Below are 18,381 nucleotides of genomic sequence, written 5' to 3'. Positions count from 1 at the left end.
AAGTCTCCTGCCAATCTCCATCTTGCTCCAATATGTAATTGGGGTTTTTTTTGCATAGAACTCTAGTCTAGTTTGTCAGAAACTATTTAAAGAATAGAGTAATAAGAGCAGCAGCTTTCAAATCTACACCAGATAACATACAGTCACCATACTTTTACTTTAAAAGGGTAGTTAAATTATGTTTACACTGTAAATCCAAAGCTAAAGATCTCTTTAGCTTCCTGCATAAGCAGTACACTATTCCTGGCATTTGGCTTAACCCCTGCGTGCAAACTGCATTCATTTTCACACAATTTTTTACAATGTCTGTGAACTTTGTACACTGTATTTGTGGTCAGCAGCACCTCTTAGAAACACAACACTTTGGAGCTCCCAACATGATGTCCTTTATGAGATTCATTGATTAGAACCATGAAAATCAGATGTCACTGTTGAACGCTGCTTGAATTGATTATTTTATCTTGATTTGGTCAGTGAAGAGCAACATGCCAGTCAGCCTATTTGCATGAATTTGTATTCCAAATAAACACTAGCGTACCTATATATAGGACAGTGAATCTCATGAAAACCTGAAAAGGTCACATTTATCCAAGGAGTAACATCAGCTAAGAACAACTCCTTGCACTCTTTATTTACAACAAACCCTCACTACACAATACGGTTTTAAAGTATGCTTACTGATACAATGCAATATAGCTAAGAAAAATATCTGCTATGAATTCTGACTCAACTGAGAACCAACCAAACAAAAAATCAGCCAAAAAAATCTTGTCAAGAAATTATTCAGCTTTTGGTTATGCTCACCACAGCTGAGTAACTGAATTTGTATTTATGAAAAGGTTATTAAAATGGGTAACGCCCAGTTTGGACATACTACACCGTAGAGTTTTAAACTACAGCCTGTTTAAAGCTACAGTATCTCACACTATGTTCACTGTTAAAGGCCTAAAATATTGTACTACTGAGTCAAAGGCATTTATCAAGTATAAATGTAATATAGATGAGCACTGTGCTACTACACTGTAGAAGTGTAATCTTTTCCCATTTCTTAGAAGTCACACCACTGTTTTCCACTAACCATTAACAATAATCAGCCCATTATTTCACCTTCACACAAAACAGAAATATTTCTCAAAGGGATGTGGGCAAGTAGATCACCTAATCTTTCAATGTGTATCCAGAATACTTTCCACTTACAATTGAGCATAAGAAAAGCAATTAATGCAAATTTAATTCACAGAGGAAAATAACAAGGAGTAAAATAGTGTCATGTAGGCACAGTATAACAGAAATGGTGTATTCTCAAAAGACTGTCAAAAGTTTCTGAAGATACATTCTACAGTGAAATAGCTGCATGTTTTCACACAGGCAGACTTTTTTTAAGTCTTCTAAACACAAAATGGAAAATATTGAAATCACAGTTTGATGAAACACTGTCATTACTTGTCACAAACAGAAGTGCAGAACTGATCAGAAAAGAAAAAAATGAACGGATCTATTATCCAAATGATAAAGATACAGCAACAATGCAAATAAAATAATGAATATGTAATAAATACCTACTGCTGTAGTTTCTATGTATTTAATTACCATTGTATTTCAGTGAGTGCTGTTGTCTGCATCATTCTATCCAACAAAGGAAGGATGTCCCATTGAACAGATTGGTTAATGCTCTGGGGCAACAGATGTCTACTGGAACTGCAGGAGACCAGCAACTGGTGGCCTGCCCATCTTCTGAAAACTTTCAATAGACTCATGCATATGTTCACACAATAGAGCATGTGGTAGAAATGCAAACCTCTTTTTAACCCTTTTATATGCCCTCTTTCCCTCCCAACTGATATATGAAGGTCTTTGTTTTGGTTTGGTTTTTTTTTTCTTTACAGGATCCTTGGAACACAGGCTCATGGAGTATACAGTGTTTGTTCTTCAGCCTAACATTCGAACTCAAAACATAAAACAAAACAGATTAGAAAGTTTATAAAAATAGCCAGGCTAGATCTGACACACTCATGAATAGCTTTCAAAGCACAAAACCTTTGACTGGAACATGTCCCCATCTGACAGCATCTGAATGCTCTATCTTGCGCTACGGCATCTTCATATAGCCCACAATGGAGCTCTTCCTATTTTCACAAACACAGGAAATATCACCCATTGTATGGTATAATAGAAAAAAGGTGTTTGTTTCTTTTTTTCTCTTAAAAGCTCTTTCTACCAGTCACAAATTAAAGTAAATAATACCTTATTTGCAAAAAAAAGGGTAAATACCTATAACTTAAAGTTGAAACCTCCCCCCCAGGGGGCTAGAGGAGAATTTGTTCTGTTGATGGCTACTGCCTACCATTTTCAAATTCTGGGAAACACATCATTACCAATGCTTTTGAAAGTTCCTTAATAGAATGCACTGGGTGAGATCATTGCTCTTTAATATACTTGGTCTTCAGACAAACTGTTTTTCTTTCCCGCTTTTTCCAAGAGACACCCAAAGTGTGCAAATCTCAGCCGATACATGCACCCACTAGCTATGCTGTCCAAACACAAACTGGTATGCTGAAACACCAGACAGGTGAAATGTCCCATTTCTGCAGAGAGAAGCCCATATACTTACGATAGCTGGAAAACACACAGACATTGGTTTCTTGTAGCTGTTCCAGAAGCAACTCCTTAACACGATTTCAGCTGCAGACTTCAGGCAAGCAAGCAGAACAATGAATGGACGAACAGATGGACCCGCGATGTCTTTGCTTAACCTATTACTGAGCGGCCGCAGAGCCAATCACGACCCGTAGAGCTCACAATTAGCACGCCGGGCAGATGCAAGGCAACCTCCCCACCCTGCATCAGGTTCGGAGGTTTCTAAGATAAGCAAGTTGATGTCATTCTCAGGGTCTGCCCCGGGCAGCATGTGTATTAACGAGGGGTGTGCAGCAACAATAGGCCATACAAAAGAGACTAGCAGGCAGCTGCTGTATGAGAGCCAGAGTCATTAGGGAGCAGGCTGCCAACAAGAAACACCTGGCTTGGGCAGACTTCAGCTTCTCCTCATTGTTTCTAATTCATGAAACAAAGAAAGGAATTATTTTTAAGTAGTAAAAGTTGTGAGTTCCTATTAAAATACATCAGTCTTAAGGAATATAATCCCTTCTATTATGGAAACAAAAAGTTCTTTGTGAGGAAAAATATTAAAGAGAAATAAATCTATCAGTAGCTATTGTAGTCCCCTATTCTTGTTAGCAAAATTAATCATATTGGTATAAAGTGCAAGGAGGTATGAAAGGAGCCCACACTAAACACTGAAATGTATTCAGAAACCACTTCCTGAATTTCCCGACACTTTTGTACATCAGTCAATAAACGTAATAAACTTGCGTTTACACACAACACTAACAGTGTACTTGTGGATAATTTGAATGGAAGGTGAAACTGATTACACTAAACCCATGTAATATTAATATGTGGAATAATGGATATTTTTAAGCACTGGCATTGAAACATTAGGGCACTTGATAGAAAGGAACTAACAACCACTCTTTTGTTCTGGAGTCACTCATATTTGTTTGCAACAGAACTTCTTTCCCTTTTATTTCACAGATCTGTTCTAGATGCCAAGATCTTCCTGTCTCTTTGCAGTAACAAAATATTTGAACAAAAGTCAGGAGCTAGGCCATAGCCAGCTTTTTGTTGTTTATATTTTTATTGAAGTAAGCCACATGGAAACATTAACTGTAGTCCACACCCTCCCCTCCCCTCCCTCCCCTTCCCTGCCCAACACTTCCAGTATCACCAAGCCCTGTAACACATACGTTTAGTGATGCAGTAGTAGCAGCAAGGTTTGATGCTTGATAAAAAAGGTGGAGTAATGTAGACTTTCACATAAAAAGTTGCTACTGCTGGCAACTTCAGTGAAGACAGCCCAGCACAGAGGAGGGGATTCTACGTTTGCAAGTGTTCATTTGAATGACTACTAGAAAAGAGTATTTACTGAACTTCAGCATCATTACATAACTAAAAGCAATACTGAGAACTACAGAGGCAGCTGTCCTATGCTTTGAGAGGACAGGCAATCTGCTGGGAAACACCTACTGTGATTTAAAAGAAGAAAGGAATTAGAATAGGTTTGTTAGAGCTGTTTTGAGTAATTTCCCAAGCTTTATGTGGATATTAAAGTGATTCAAGATAGAAAACGAAATCACATACCGTCTATTCACAATAAATCACAATGCTATTACACTGATGCATTTATCATATATCCAGATATTAAGCTGCAAACCAAAAACCCCAGCTATAGTCTCTCTGCACTGTCCATTAAACATGCCTCAGAACAACTACTAACACCACTATTTCGGAGCTTTTAAGTCAGAGGCAGGAGGAGACTCCTCACTAATTTCTGCCACTGTGAACACAAAGAGTGAGAGAAAGCTACCCACGAGCACAGTGGGACGCCTGATCTCCAGCACTGGATTAAGCCTCTTTGCAAACAGCGAATAAAAGCAGTGATCTGAAAAAGCTAATCAGACCCTGCTGTGGTATTTAGAGTACCTCAGTTGCCGGTATTGGATAATGTTAAGCATATTAAAACTTCTGTAGGCAAAATAGGAAGCCAGTCCAACTCACCTATGCCCAAAAACTGCAGTTAAATGCAAGCAGGATCACTTGGCTAGTCAGTTGTTGAATATCAGGCACTTCTTTTGCAATACCAGAAACGCTTGTTTTGCAAAGGACATGTATGACACTCTTTACGCACAGCTGTAACAAATCAAGAACTCCATAGCACAGAAGTGGCATACTTCAGGCTCTACAAGCACAACCAGGGCAAGTGTATGATCTGCCTTAAAAATAAGGCTGTAAGAAATTTACTCGTAAATATCTGCCACCCCAATGCCTTCTACAGTAACAGTAAGAGTACCCCACACCTCCAAACCAACTCTCCATACTTCAAGTGCATGTCTTCAGGAAACCAGGTCTACTTGCAGATTAATGTTCATGCTAATGCCATGCTGCAGCTGACTATGACCAAAGTTGGAACAGATACAATCTGAAGACTTATATTATTTAATGTACAGAAAATATTCTAGCAAAGCTGTAGTTGCATGAATTAAGAAGACATTTTCTAATTCCACCTTGTGGACCATGTCAGTTACTGAAACCAGCTGTTCTGGAAACGTCTTCTCAGTTCTTCTGTAAAAGTTGGGCTGTCCATGGTTTAAAAGGTGTCAGATCATCCTATTAAATCACACTTGCGATGACAGAAAAGCATTTGTATTAAGGTTTAACCAGTACACAAGGCTTCCTTGTGGGAACGATGAGCTCAGCAAAGAAACCTTAGCAAGAAACACTATGGCTCTCCCATCACATCTGTGAGAGGCTGTAACAGCATCACTAGAAGGTACACAGCATAAATGGGCAAAGCAAGCTCTACTTATGCTCATCCTTCCAAATCCAATAACCTGACCAGTTTAGTAGTCTCCTATTAACACATCTAAAAAGACATGGTGTCAGTAAGTTAAATCCAGTCACCAAAATACAGCAAACTTAGCAGCGCTTCAAATTTCTGGTCTTGCAAGATCAGCAAGCTGTGAAAACCTAGTTTTGTGGCTCCTAGAGACTGGACATTGTGTGCAGGGCTCACTGGGTCCCTAATGCCACTTCATTAAACAGCAGGCCAGCACAAAATCCTGAACTGGCTGGAAATGATGGGCTCAGGGACTCCATGGTGGAAGAAGATTTCCAAATGGCCCACAGCAAGGGGACGGGGCACTGCAGAGGGACAGGAGCCAGGGTGAATCTCTCAGCTGGGCAAGGGGTGGGAATGGAGAATGTGTTTCCCCCCATGCCCCCGCCCATGCCCCCCCCCCCCCCCGCTGCCCAGTTTGGTATGAAAAGCACACATGGCAGGATCAGAAAGACCAAAGGAGGGAGAGCTGGAGCAGCTGGGAAATTCAGACAGTGTAGGCTGAAGATATTAGGGAAGCACTACTCTATGGAAGGGGGAGGGAACCCACCCTAAAATAAAAAGCTGCTAGTTCCAGCCAACTCCTGTTGTTTCAAACACATTGGAAACAAAGCCCTACTTAACAAGATATTATTTTATGCAAGCATACAAAATGGTCATTCTGTAACTCAAGTGGTATTATTGCAGCAATTAGACAACTTGTCCCATTAAAGTATTTAATTATCTTTTATCGCAGACCTTTATGCTAAGCCTCCAGTAACAAATGATGCATTTGTAAGAATACAGTACACAAGTTAAATCAACCACATATTTATGAATTAGAAATGAAAGTTTAAGCTACAGACAAAACTCACTGCTGTACCATTGCAAAATATTCTACATTTACTGTTGGAATTGGGAGTTGCAAGGGAGACGCTTATCTTTAAAATTATGAGGTGGCAATACAACAGAAATTCTTCTTTTCCAGTTAGTATGTTAAGAGATGCAAACTATCTTAAGGAGAACACTTTAAAAAAAGTCTATTTAGTTTTGAGGAATAGTAAGTGGTGCTCTAAACTGTATCTACACACAGTCATAAAAACAAACACCACCATTCTACAGTCACACAGAGTGAATTAAATGACCGGTAAAAAGTGCTTAGAATTCAGAAAAACACAAATGGTACACTGATAAATATGAGTAATGCTTTGGCTAGAGAATAACTAGCCTTTAAAAATAACATTTTAAAAGGATCAACTATTTTTAAATGCAACATAATTTCTCTGTAGAAAAACATGCACTTTCAAATGCACTAAAACAAAGTAGCAGAGTTCTTTCACTCTTTGAAAAAAGACTCATTTGACTGCAGTTACCCTTAAAATTTAAAAAAGCAGAGATGCATTTTCCAGCATCTTAAAAGAAGGTTAGGAGGTCTACAGGCTCTAGTATAATCCCATTAGATTGTCAGTATTGACTGCATGGAAGACTCGAGCAAACCACTGCAACATTTAACATGATATCCTCTACTACCTTTCGAAGAGAAGAGGGCAAGTTTTACCACAAGTAGTGATTACTTTTTTGCTAACCTTGGGCATAAACAGATCCAGCCTTTCCTTGTCTGTGGGTAGACGAAGGCTGTGACCATGAGATGACAAGATGCCTGCCTGTAGCTGCACCTAACTGCACAGTCTGCCTACATGAGGAGCCCAACAGGCATGAGCCATACCAGCAAGCCACACAGAAGGCATAAAGCTGCATTCTGCAACAGCGGAAACACTGGTATCACCCATCAGTACCACACTGAGAAGTTGCTCCTAAAATGAGACATTCTCTGAAGCAAAGACTTTGATTTTGAAAGTGAATAGTTTTGATTATGCTTACCTAAGAGGATAATGAAAAAGCAGCTGCCTCAGCACCGTAACTGCAGATATCCATTGTAGGCATGGATCCCTAAGCAATGCTCCTGCCATAGTATCACAGAACCACTGAGGTTAGAAGAGACCTCTGGAAGTCACCTGGTCCAATCTCCCTGCTCAAGCAGGGCCACCTACAGCTAGTTGCTCATGACCCTGTCCAGACAGCATCCAAGTATCTCCAAAGACAGAGACTCCCACACCTCCCGGGCAACCTGTGCCAGTGCTCAGTCACCCTCACAGTAAAAAAAAACAAAAACACCAACATTTCCCGGTGAGAAGAGGGAACCTCTCGTGTTTCTGTCTGTGCTCACTGCCTCTTGTCCTGTCCCTGGGCACCACTGAAAAGAGCCCGGCTCTGCCCTCATTGCACCCTCCCTTTGGCTATTTATACGCATTGGTAAGATCCCCCTCAGCCTTCTCTTCTCCAGGTTGAACAGTTCCAGCTCTCTCAGCCTTTCCTCACAGGAGAGATGCTCCCTTAATCATCTTTGTGGCCCTTTGTTAGACTCACTTGAGTATGTCCAGGTCTCTCTTGTACTGGAGAGCCCAGCGCTGGACACAACACTCCAGGTGTGCCTCACCAGTGCGGAGCAGAGGGGAAGGATCCCCCCTCACATGCTGCACAACTCCACATAACGCAGCCCAGGACACCGCTGGCTTTCTCTGCCACAAGGACACACCACAGGCTCAAGGATTCTTCCCATCTTTAAGTGGAAGCTCCAACTCAAGTGTGGTTAAAACCTGGCACAAAAGATGAGTCACTATAACCGTACCAGCACAAGGGCACAAGGGCGTGTGCACACAGACAGCATGATCACAGAAGCCTGGCTTCCAAGGGCAGTAATTCTTGGGTTTTTTGGGGAACAGACACCCAAGAGCATTCCACCAAATGTGTAGGGGAAATGTTTTTCTTCACATAAGCAATGTGACCATTTCCACAGTTTGGCCAGTTAAGGTTCAATTTTGCAACAATGACTGTGCTCATAAGGGTAGATCCCTTTACTCCCTGCTCTGATACAGCCATGTGTAAGAACCACCCCATTCTGTGAGTCTTCCTTTAGGACAAGGCCTCAGTTACCGTTTCCTGTCTGAAAAAATAATAAAATCTTTTTATTTAAAAACGCAAATGTAAGGGAAAAGCACAACATCTGCCACTAGCACCAAGACATAAGTCTAAAAGTCTTTAGTTTTCTTTAAAACTGCACTTAACATCTTGTACTTCTTTCTGCCCTTTTTGGGGATGCAAAAGCATAAAACACTTAAGCTTTTAAGAAAATTACCCAGATTAAAAATCCTTAAAAATAAAAGGCAAAAAACCCCAAATCAATCACCTGCCACTGGTTTTCAGATTCCAATCTACAGACACCGAAGGGTCTATCCTATTTTTACACACTTTGCCAAAGAAACCCAAGAAAATCCAGCCTGCAGTTCAGCTACATCAATGCTGGGCCTTTCAGCTTTACTGGAAAAATTTCAGGGGGTTGCAAGCCAGAAAACATTGAAAGCCCCTGCCATGCACTAAGATGGCTGTCGAGCAACTACTCCTATCAACACCAGGGCAGTGTGGAACATGCTGCTGATTTCTGCAACAAATGGGGTAAGAGTGTTTATTTTAAGATTATTGCTGGAGGGCATTCTGCTTAATTTCTTTCTTAATTTTATTACTTATGAATTGAAGCAGAGACACTGAGGTACAAAGGACTTTAGGGAAAAGTTTCCAGCAATACATGTTAGATTTGATCTCTTTCCACTTCCAGAATGAGTCACGCTGTCTGGATGCTTTCTGAGCATAAAAATTTGAACTAATTAACTTTCCCTGTGACAATATTGGGCAGCCAGACAATGCCTACAACTGTACAAAGTGTACGCCGTCATGCTTAGCAAAGTACTTTTATTCAAATTTGTTCTGTCAGAAGAAAATCCTCTAACAAAACTAACATGGTTATGTTAAATAAAAAAGTATTCTCTTCATTTAAATACAAATTTAAGAGACTTAGCTAGTCAACCTAACATCTTTTATCTGTGCCACAGACTATTATTAAGAGTTTGAAAGGCTCGTCAGGGGAAAATAGGCCTCTCAAACTGTCTAGTGACATGGCCAGGTTGTGTTTCAGGTCATGCTGTTGGCAACAGAGCTCCATAATCTCCAGGGTTCCTGGATGAAGTTCAAGGTGTTAGTTGGACTCTGCATCACCCTAAATGGCTTCACAGGGTTATGCTTATTTGAGAGACAATTCCTGTGCCTGTACCACAGGGCTGCAGTTGTCATTTTGGACTGGAGCCTTCTGTGAGAGAGCTGCCAGCAGCAGATTTTCTGCAAGACTTTCGGCCTTGCTATTTACTCTCTATTGGAATGAAAGAGCCAGAGAGTATCTTACGGTCCAGTTTTTTTGTCCAGATTTAGTAAGTTAAAAATCAGGGAAGACAGAGATGGTCATGTGGTTTGTCAAGACACACTTAGTATACAATTATTTCTTAATTTGTGGGGAAGCTTTTACTAGAGCTGACATGTAGCAACAACAGCCATATCTTATAGAAAGTGGGCTACTGTAGCTGCAAATCCAAGTTAAAAAATAAATAGAAAATAACTACACATAAACTCTATCTGTCATTTAGGTATGGCTGTTCTTCAGATTTATTGTATCCCTGAATTCAGGGCAAACCACCAGGAAGTCCCCATACTGAACTATGTACACCAGGCCTTGAAATCCTAGTATTTTATACGTTAATAAAACAGCTTGCTCACTTTTGTTTAATAACCTAACGTATCAAACAGAGACAATCTGCTAGTGATTTCACATAATTTTAGGGGGTCTTCAGAGTTTCAGAGTCTTTCCATTCTGAGTTCAGACATTTCAACTTCTAAAGCAGAAATTAATATTGCAGACCAAACTTCCTTATGTTTAGTCTCCACTTTATGAAGCTTCCCCCTCCTTTTTTTTTTTTTAAAGTTAGACAGGCAACTAGATTTTAGTCCTATGAAACTTGCATAGATTCCTTCATTAAAGTTAGTATTTCAAGCCCTTTTTGGTCTCCAGAGCTCACACTTTGCTTTTCAGAGTCTTACCACATCATTGAGTTAGATCTAACGACAACAGCTGCAAATATGAAGATTTAATTCAGAACTGGTGATACTATTTAACATTTATAATTAAATAATTGAGTTTGGAAGGGATCTCTGGAGGTCAGCTAGTCCAACAAACTCACACTCAACACAGGGTCAACCACAGTAGGTTGTTCAGTGCATTTCCCAAATCAACTTCTGAGCATCTCCAAGGCTGGAGATTCTACAACCTGTCCAGGCACCTGTTCCAGTGTTTATCTTCATGGTGACATTTTTCCTAATATCCAATCTAAACCTCCCTTGGTGCAACACTTCAGGCCATTTCATCTCATTCTATGACTTGTTACCTGGGAAAAAAAGACGGACACCCACCTTGCTGCAACCACCTTTCAGGCAGTTGTAGAGAGCAGTAATGTCTCCCCTCAGCCTCCCTTTTCAAGGCTAAACAACCCCAGGTTCCTCAACTGCTTCTCATAAGACTTGCCTTCTACACCCATCACCAGCTTCGTTGCCTTTCTTGGGACACGCTACAGCACCTCAACATCCTTCTTGCAGTCCTTCTTGCTCACAGAAACATGCAGAGCACAGCAAGAAAAGATCAGCCTTAAGAGAGTGATGCTTGTTTTCACACTAATGAGCTTGCTTATCTGAGGTCTCTCTTGTGACAGCTGTATACATTAAAAGGTAATTGATCTGTAACATACTAATATCTGAAATTAATAAGGTGTCCTGTGCAAACTACAGACTGCTAACACTGCCTTAGAAAATCTGGAGCTGCCAGTTTTATGAAACAAATCAGATAGAAGACCATCACCAAATACTGAACAAAAACTTATGGAGAGACCATGCATGGAACCAACATAGTTAAACTTATCAAAGTCAAAGAGCAATTATTTTGAGTCTTGAAAACAAGACTGGTTGTGTAATTCCACAATGCAAAGACACGCTTTATCTCTGCGAAGACTGGTAGTTTAATTTCTCCTAATTCATCAGGCAAGTGTGGTTTACCAAGTTCCACTTGTAACAAGTGATGGTCAATTCAGAGAAGGAAGAAGAGAGCTCACAAGAAAGTCGCAAGACTGAATGAATCTTGGTAATAAGGTCAAACTCGACCTTGTGGGCATCACCTAAACACATTTATGGACCACGCAGTCTTTTGCTGGAACCAGATGAAAGTCACATCAATGTATGCATGATACCAGATGTTATTTTCCTCCACACAACAACTACAATAAAAAAAGCTATTAACAGGCAAGTGAACAAGTGGCTGGGGAAACGGCAGCTGAAGCAGAAAACTCTTGACTTCAATCTTTCACCAGTAAGCATGGGCTGTAGCTCAGCACCAGCTTCAAGAAACCCAGACTGTAATCCCAACAGTGACAGTTCCAGAAACACTAATGAGTCCAACTCACAGCTCGGCAAGAGCAGCAAAAGCCCAGTTGGCAGCCCAGCAAGAATGGCAGCAGCAGCAGCAGCAACCCCAGAAGCAGCTGCTACAGAGACTCATGAACCCAGGTGCACAGCCCTGGGCGCTTGTGCATCATAGTCCTTCCCTAGCCAGAACAAACCATTTCCAGAGGTGTATCTGGCATTACAAATAGTATGTATTGGAATTATTGCTGAAGGAGAAATCATTTAAGGTTTTCAAATCAGTTGAATGCTTTAAGGTGGAAAGGCCTTAGGGGATGTTGCTGCAAATTATGAGGCTCTCAGACCCTCCACTTAGATAAAGTAGAGATCTCCATGAAAGTGTTGATGGAACTTTTTATAAGAGAAGTGCTTCTTATCAAGGACGAGGCCATGCATTGATGCTAGAAAGATTAGATAACTCTGTGATTCAAACATCAGCTTTACAGATGATGAAGGGTTGAAGAGATCTGTCCAGAGTCAGGGCACCAATGGTAACAGTGACTAGGAAAGCACAGAGATGAGGGTTTATAGGTACCAGCTACTTACATTAACAGTTTGAAGAACAAAAGGAGACTAGCAAAGTAGCTTCTGTTAAAGGAAATGTAATCTGTCCCTTTTCCAGCCAATCTCTGTCAAACTACTAAATTTCATTAGTCCTAAAATAAAAGGTCTAAAGTCACAACACAGTAAAAATTTTCAGTCACGGCAAAACGTCAAAGTTTTATGGGACTGATTCACTGATTTTGCAACTTAACACGTTCTTTTTACAGCTCACAGGAGAGGATGGCTCACACAAACAGTCATTCAGGAATTATCATGACAGTTTTTGCAAATTAGTAAAGGACTCCATGACTTAAAGACTCTTCCCAGCCTCTGAACTTTACCTGTTCACAGCAAGCAGACAGCTTTTAAGGATTTTTCAGTAACTTGCATCACATTTACTGCTGAACACCTCCAGCTTCACTGACTTCCCCAATCTCTGGCACTCCTCTGCAACTTTCAACCACCTCCCAAGACATTCCTTTCATACCAAAAGAAATTACTGTATTTCTTCCATTGGGACGATTATTAACGTCCATTAAACTCTCTACTCCCAGCCACTGTCTTGCTTTGCCTCTCCCTCTTCTCTCCCCACTCTTTTCTCAAAATACCAACTTCCTATTAAGTAAAATCCTTACTCCTGGTCGTAACTTCAATTTCCTCGCTATTTACCCTCAACAAAACTATAATTTTAAGACAGAATACATTTAAAATACTTTGTATAATCTTGCAGAAGTTTTATGCTAAGGACGTATTTATCCTGAAAAGATTCAGAACTAAACCACTTTGGTCTAAAATAAGAGGTACTGGGTGCTGTATTTGTGAGCACATAGGCGCCTCCTACATTTAAAGGACCGCAGATCCTGGGATGGTCTTGCATTCCATTCTGCATCTATCTACCTATACACACACATACACAGGTACATATATACACGTAAACAGACATTCCACTCCCAGGGAGAAAGAGGACATACGTCATATTTTGAAGTGTTACACTGGTATTGTAAATTATGAAAATACAACCTTAAAATGGCCAGGCAGTCAGAAAAGGTAGTCTGGCACACACTGTGAGGTAAGCCTGGAAGAACGATGAATCTTGCAATTGCAGAGAGTGAGCTTCGTTACTCCCCAGGGCAAACTTTGAAAAGGTCTTGTCCAGACCTTTCCAGTCGGGACAGCATAAATACGAGTCTTACAATTAAAGTACTCTTTCAAAACATTCTTATTCTGCAGCTATGATTCAAGAATGAATGGAGTTTGAGTTTACCAAAAAACTAAAGTAATTCCTTAACTGGGGGACAGAATATCCTTGCAGAATGAGAAAGTCAGTGTCAAGTGATAAGCCCAGCACCTCATACTAAGCAAAATACAGTTTGGATTTTTGGTAGTGCACGCTCAGCCTTTTACACAAGAAATGTGATCTAGCCTGAAGTAATCAATCCTGATAGGTAAAAGAGAAATGCCTCGTTCATCTAAGCAGAAAGCCCCAAGGTTATGAAAACCTCCCTCAGTTTCTGCTCATCAGTAAACAACATGGTAAGGAACATGCTTTTTGACAGAGCCTCAAGCAGTTACACAAAAACATTTAAAGATGCAGAGCTTTACAGTGAAAAATATCTGTACAGTATTTTTCTCTTCTGACTCTGGAGAGCTGCCTATTCCATAAGACATGCAGAGGAAAAAAATATGGAGAGAGAGGGGAAAAAAATTTAAAAAGGGAGAAAGAAGAAGAAAAAGAAGGGGGTGGGGAAAGAAATGCCTCATAACTCTACCAGGAAGGCAATTATGAGCAGATTACAATTGATTTTCTATCTATGTCTAACTGGAAATGACTACAGTTTGAGACAAAGAGGTAAGAAAAATGACTCTGCTTCTCGTTACACCATCTCACCTCTGCTTTTGTTATATTCTACCTTTAACATGTAATTTAGTAACTAAAATGAATTAAGTGTCAATTCTTTCAAGCATAAAAATCGGGCTTGTTCAATTAATGGGTTTCTCGCTTCAAACACAGGGTAGAAGTAGCATGTTTATTGTAAATATTGAGCAAGCCTGAAGACAGGAGGCATTTTAAACATAACTACGCATAATAAGAGCGATAAAGCATCACTATACAGTAACTTCAATCTGAGGACAGAAACATTTTAGTCTCTCCACAGAAACAACTCATTGCAGTCTTTGTACAACATCTGTTTCTTACAGTTTCCAGTACCACACAACAAAAAATGAAGTGTAACCACCTTGATCACTAATAAGGCCGCTGGCTAGCTGCCATAGCAACAAACACTACGGAAATGAGCGAACAATGACGACTCTCTTGACTAACTTAAAAAACCCTTATCCATGACTTCCTAACTACACCTGGGACAGTGCTTCACAGAACAGCAAAAGCAGCAGAAGAGTAACAGAAAAAAGTTCTACACCATAACCTTAGGCATCACACATTTTCTAACCTTCCTCTTCGATACTCTAACACCCCTTTCTTATTACTATCACTTTCTTTCAAGCACTGCAGTTTTTAAGAATTATTTAAAATACAGACTATGATGACATCCATGACTGGCAGCTGAAGCTAGCAAAATTCAGATTAGGAGCAGTTTTAATTTAAAAAGTGCAATCAGTGAAAAAACTACACACACTTAAGTTTTCAAGGGCAGATTTTTTTTCATTTTCTTAAATTACTGGTTCAAGCCCAAAGTTATGGATCCAATGCAGAAAATAACAAACAAGATTTTATGGCTTCTGTAATTAAAGAAGTCAAACTAAATCACACATCTCTTTTCTACCAAACATGGAATTGCTTAGCCATAGCCATTTCCTAGTACAACAAAAACTGACCTGAGCCAAGCAAGTTCCTCATTTCACTTCATGCTAAGTTTGAATTGTCTTTTTTCAGCTCACTTAAAAAGTATTTTCCACTGTACGTAGGATGTATAAGATCTCACAGAAGAAAATCTCATACAGTTTTCAACTTACCTATGTAAAATTGAACAGCAAATAGATTTCTTCAAAAATCAAACTGAGTCTCTGGCCTTTTCAAGTCTGATCGACTGCAAGCCTGGTGTTTTGGGTTTTTTTTCCTCAAAGAAATAAACAGCTCTGGAACACCCATAGTGTTTTTAAAGGTTGGTACAACCCAGAGAAACAGGCAGTAAAATCACTCCAGTGGACTGTTGCTCAGCTCAGCTTGAAATGCACAATCTACATAGATGAGGCAAGTCTGGATAATCCCTTCATGCTCTGTCAGGTTGAGAGTATGGGATTTGTTGTTAAATTGCATACCTTTAATAAACTCCACTTCTCTTTGCATTTACATTACAAGATGACTTTTTTTAAAGCATGTTTTGATTTGCAGATGCTTAAAAAGTTAGTGGAGCTCTATCAGGACCTCATGAATAATAACTGCCTTTCTAAAAGGACCACAAATGGTAATGGTAATTATAAGACCAGAGTGACTGCTGCCCTATGGAAGTCTAGGGTAGTAACAAAGGTGTAATAACTACGTTGGACTAAAACCATAAATACAGCAAGGTTTGTGCAGAAATGAAATACCTTGAATTGGTTCAACTACCTCCATTAGGAAAAGAAGACCCCAAACCTTTTGAATTCTCAAGGCTAATTGGTCTAATTAATAAAAAAGAAGGGGGAGAGGGAAGAGAGAAAACAAAACCCACACCTTTCCCTATCTTCCTAAAAGAGGTGCAAATGTGTTTTATACTGACATAACAAATTGTCTTTAAAATGACAACATGCTTAAATTTTGATCCATTCACTACAGTACACTCTGTTGAAGTGCAATCTCACCCCAGAGCATAACCAGACAAAAAAAATGTAGTTAATTAAGATTTATCTAATACAGCACTGGAAAAAATGTTACTGTGAAGTCACTGGGTCGCTAAATTCGAAGCGGCGAGGAGGCAGTGGAAGAGGAAGTACCCTCTTACTTTGAAAACCTGACATGCTTGAATGCTTTCTTTCCAAATGAAAAGACTAGGCTACCGCTATCTTAAGTAGGGTTATGCAGTTAATAACATAAGAGCCGCAATTATGATTTATGCCTCTGCTGTGCAAACACAGACCAAGAGAAGACACAGTAAACAACACATTTCACTACATCTGCTGTTAAAGAAACGTGGTTTGCCGTGCAGCTGGAAGAGCTTACCGAGCCCAGTTGTCGGCAACACCATGGCAGAAGGGCTACCTGGCCCCATCAAAGCCACCAAACCGGACCGTGGCACGGGAGCACCAGGCTGGACGGGGCCGGCTGCCGGCGGTGCTGTTCAGACACAGCCCGGCGGAGTTTCCTCCCCGGGGGCATCGTGGAATAACGTCACCGCTCCACAAATACAGGCGCACATGCCCGGCGCTACCCAGGCACGCCTGCAGAATTCGGTCCAAAACACACAGGTGAATGAAAATTAATTTTTAAGAAAAACCTTTAACATAAAAGCCACAAGTACATCTGAGAACGGCGCAGCCAGCATTTTAGAGGCTTCTGCCCGTTACGGTTCGACTACACAGAGCAAGCCAACTTAGGCAGCCGGTTCCCTTACCCAAAGGGCGGTGAATAAATCTCGCACCGTTCTCACGGAATTATTAAAAAAAACCAAACACACACACCCCAAAGCCCCCAAACAGCCCGAAAGTTACAAGCAGCGGACGGCACGGCTGGTAGAGTACCTGAAATAACTTTTCGGCTCCTTCTCAGACGGGCGGCACCCGCGGGTACGCGCGTCCCCCGGGCCGGCGGCAGCGGCGAGCAGCCGCGGGTCGGGCCCCGGGCGCAGCCCACCGGGCGGGCCAGCCCGGCGCTGTGGGGAGGAGCGGCCGCTCCGGCTCGGCCCGCGGCTCCCGCCGGGGTCGGCGGCGGCCAGGCCGGGGGAAACTTTCCGCAGGGACGGGGCCTGCCGAGGCGCCGGCCCCCCGGAGCGGCGGGGCGGTCTCCTACCTCCCCGGGAAGCGCCGAGCTGCAGCGGCGGCGGCGGCTCCTCCCAGCCGCACCGCGGCCTCCGCCGCCCGGGCGACCTCGGGGAGGCGCCGGGGGCAGGGCCGGCGCCGCGGCCCCGTGTTGACACGCGCCGGCTCGGCCCCGGCAATGGGCGGCGCCGGGCCGGGAGCGCGGAGCGGGGCAGCGGCCGCCGGGCCCGGCGCGGCGCTTCCCGCGCCGCCATCGCCGGGAGCAGGCGCGCACCCCGCCCCGTCCGGGGCTGGGTCTCCCGCGCCCCCGCAGCTACCCACCTGCAGCCTCCCAGCAGCCGCATGCCGAAGGGAGGGCGGCCTGGCCCGGCCCGCCCCGCCGCTGCGGGCGGGAGAGGCGGCGGCAAGGTCGCCTTCACCTCGCCCGCCGCCGCGCCGCCTCCCGCCTCATGCCCGCGGTGCTGCGGCAGGCGCTCCGCGGGCCCCTCGCCGCCACCCCCTCCCCGCCTCCCGCCGCGCCGCTGGCAGCCGGGCCGGGGCGCGCAGGCCGGGCCGGGCGGGCGGCACCTGCTGCCGGGGCGCGACGGAGCCTGGCGGGGAACCGCCCGCCCGCGGCTGCTCGGCGCCGCGCCATGAGGGCCCGGCCCGGCCCCCGGGGACGTGGGTCACACACACACCCCCCCCCCCCCCCGTCTCCCGGCTTCCCGCCGCGGGGGGCGAAGGCCGCCGTAGTTACACCCCCTACCCCCACCCCCGAAACGTTACCGGCTGGGGCGAGTTAGGCGGGAGGCAGTGGTCTGGCCGGTCGGGGCAGCGGATCCTCCTGGCCTGGCACGGATCCTGCCGCCACCCGAAGGAAGCTCCGGTGCTTAGGGCCGCTTACTGTGCGGGTCCCCTGGGCCTCGCTGCCCCTGCCCGGGCAGGCGGCGCAGGGGAGGCGGGAGACCTTTCCGCCAAGGATAACAAACTGGCTCTGTGGCGGAGTTGGTAGAAACCTGGATTTCTGTCCCGTGTTCTAATTATGAGATGTTTCCTCCCACCCCGCGGTTACTTTTTATGCAGATGAAGCAAACTACCTCTCACGGTCCCACCCTGCCTCC

General features: G+C 43.1%; 1 protein-coding gene across 6 annotated transcripts in view; it reads right to left on the bottom strand.

Moving 5' to 3' along the window:
* Window positions 1-18,381, bottom strand: part of ZC3H12C (zinc finger CCCH-type containing 12C) — a 45,678-nt gene that overhangs the window by 23,396 nt on the left and 3,901 nt on the right. The window contains exon 1 of one of the 6 annotated variants that reach the window (XM_080377185.1): window positions 18,047-18,381. The exons of 2 other annotated variants lie outside the window; for them this stretch is intronic. The gene's annotated coding sequence lies outside the window, so the exon portion shown is untranslated. Of the gene's footprint in view, window positions 1-17,044; window positions 17,578-17,602; window positions 17,950-18,046 lie in introns of those variants that run through there. 3 more of the 6 variants (XM_080377184.1, XM_080377187.1, XM_080377183.1) reach the window with 3 other exon arrangements.

Source organism: Falco punctatus (assembly GCF_963210335.1).
Source record: "Falco punctatus genome assembly, chromosome: 2".
In the NCBI taxonomy this organism is placed as follows: Eukaryota; Metazoa; Chordata; class Aves; order Falconiformes; family Falconidae; genus Falco; species Falco punctatus.
The sequence above is the reverse complement of the archived record's forward strand: the minus strand, read 5'-3'. Positions and strand labels throughout refer to the sequence as shown.